Source organism: Rattus norvegicus, chromosome 1, assembly GCF_036323735.1.
Source record: "Rattus norvegicus strain BN/NHsdMcwi chromosome 1, GRCr8, whole genome shotgun sequence".
Taxonomy (NCBI): domain Eukaryota; kingdom Metazoa; phylum Chordata; class Mammalia; order Rodentia; family Muridae; genus Rattus; species Rattus norvegicus.
Genome location: NC_086019.1, coordinates 102,054,295 through 102,057,210, shown reverse-complemented (window position 1 = coordinate 102,057,210; position 2,916 = coordinate 102,054,295).

Genomic DNA, 2,916 nt, shown 5'->3' with positions numbered 1-2,916 from the left:
CTTGAATTACCCTAGATCGCTAGAACAAACGAAACTCAAGACGGATGATCAAAATGTGAATGCTTCACTCCTTCTTTAAATGAGGAAAAAGAATACCCTTGGCAGGGAAGGGAGAGGCAAAGATTAAAACAGAGACTGAAGGAACACCCATTCAGAGCCTGTCCCACATTTGGCCCATACATATACAGCCACCCAATTGGACTAGATGGATGAAGCAAAGAAGTGCAGACCGACAGGAGCCGGATGTAGATCGCTCCTGAGAGACACAGCCAGAATACAGCAAATACAGAGGCGAATGCCAGCAGCAAACCACTGAACTGAGAATAGGTCCCCTATTGAAGGAATCAGAGAAAGAACTGGAAGAGCTTGAAGGGGCTCGAGACCCCAAAAGTACAACAATGCCAAGCAACCAGAGCCTCCAGGGACTAAGCCACTACCTAAAGACTATACATGGACTGACCCTGGGCTCTGACCCCATAGGTAGCAATGAATATACTAGTAAGAGCACCAGTGGAAGGGGAAGCCCTGGGTCCTGCTAAGACTGAACCCCCAGTGAACTAGTCTATGGGGGGAGGGCGGCAATGGTGGGAGGGTTGGGAGGGGAACACCCATAAGGAAGGGGAGGGGGGAGGGGGATGTTTGCCCGGAAACCGGGAAAGGGAATAACACTCGAAATGTATATAAGAAATACTCAAGTTAATAAAAAAAAAAAAAAAAAAAAAAAAAAAAAAAAAAAGAAAAGCAGGGTTTAGAGAGCCTACCATACCGCAGACAGTAGAAACTTAGGCCTTGAGAATTACATAAAGAGAAGGGGGCACACTAAGAAATGTACCCACAGAGATCTTACTCTCCTTAGTAGAGAGGATTTAAGTATACATAAATGTAGAAAATGTTGATGCTGCTGATCCTAAATTATAGGTTGAAAAGTAGACGATAGTGAGGAAGCACTGGTTCAACAGTTAATATTTGTTTAGATTGTTGGAATTGCTTTAATTATCAAAATGCATGTGGTTATGAGTTTGGTTATATTGAAATTCCTCTTGGAGAGAGGTCAAGCTATACCTTTAATAGTTTCTAGTTCCTGGACCAAGGACATGTTGTTTTGAGAGAGAGGCAATGCATTTGTGTTGACAGGAAAGGAGAAAAGGCTTTGGATCCCTTCCACAATGATATGGATCAGATATGGCAGGGGAAGACCCCTTGAGAATCTTGGCTACAATAAAGAAAAATTTGAGAAAATCAAATAGAACAGGTAACTTGAAAAAGGGTGGAACAAAACTCATTTTCTCAGCCAACAATAAAGTAAAACATTTTAAAGCAATTTTAGTATCATCCATATTTAAACAATATTTGAATTCCTACTACATTAAGTCCAGTGTAGAAAATCCAAAGTAAACTAGAATCGAGTAAACTAGCTACAGTAATGAGAAACAACATTCTTCATGCTTTGAAAGCCAGTCAGAAACCAGCATGGGATGGCTACATCCATTCTTACACATAAACAATAAAACTTACAAGTGTAGTAAACAAAGGCTCATCCATATTTTCAAGAGGAACTGGGTCTGGATCAAAGCAGTTGGGGACAGGGGCAGCCCAGCAGCCCTTGGCTTCTATGTGGGGCTCTGGGCATTACAAAGCTATCCATTGAGCCCCAAATGTTATTTGTGAATAGTTCACCCCCAAGTCCCCTGCCTGGTATCCTCTGGAAATCTCTCTTTGTTAACAGCCTAGGCCTAGGAACACAGCTTAAGTTCCTGTGGCTGTGTCACAGAAGTTTCTGCTTCCCAGCATCACTAGAGGGCGTTTCCAGGGCTCCATGGCAATTAACTAATGGCTCTGGATACACTCCCAACTATGCTGAAGTTAAACAACAACAACAACAACACCCAAACAACAACAAAAGCGACAACAACAAAAAATAACTGATAAACGTCTCCCAATTGCCCGAATGGAGTGTACGAACCCCATCAAATTCTTTCTGTTCATCAGGCAGGGTATTGCTTAACCAGAATCCAAGAATGACGGGAATCTCACTGTTTTTCTCCAAGGAATGCATATCCCAGAGACCCTGGATCAGGTGGGCCAGCCCAGATCTCGATTATCCGGAATGAAAAGCGAATTTGGGCCAGTTATCTCCTTAAGTGCCGCCATACGTTATTCTTGAGTTTTACCGGAAAAAAAAAAAAAACCCAAACAAAAAAACTATTCAACCATTTCGGTCCAACTGTAAAGCAACCGTTTATTAAATATTAAGTACTGACCAAGAGATGGACCTGGATCAGAAATAAACGCAGAATTTCAGAGCTGGAATGTCCAGCGGCCAAGTGTTGCAGGGGTTTATACATTTAATCAATTTGGCCACAGTAGTTTCCCGCGAGAGATTGTTATTTACAAAGAACTACAATTCCCAGCATCCGTGGAGGTTGTCTGGTTCCTGAGCAGGTGGCGTTTGCAAGTTAATTTTGGGAATTATGTATACAAGCTTGATTTACATTACACATTCATCTTCATTTTCGGCGGCAGAAGGGGAAGTTCCTAATAAGTGTAGTAAAGGGGGTTCACACAAGCTCCAGATTTCCCGACTTAGTGATCTCAGGGTCACTGTTCATAAAGGGGAGGAGCAGGCGGCTGAGCAGCCGGAGCTGAAGCCGTGAGTTCTCTCCAGTGCTGGATGGGAAGACAGAAGGGCAGGCTATTGGAAGACAGGCACAAGTGCTACTGAAATGCAAATCTCTGTGTATCTGGGAAAGGTCTGGTACTGTACTGGAAGACTGGGTCAGCGACCACTTTGCTGTGTCCCATTAGCAATCTCAAACAGTAAGGGAGGTGCTCTTGTAATTCAAGACTCAATGGCCAATCAGGGCAGTGAGGTAGACCCGCCAGTCAGGAGAGGAGGCGGGATCTTCCGGGTGCGTT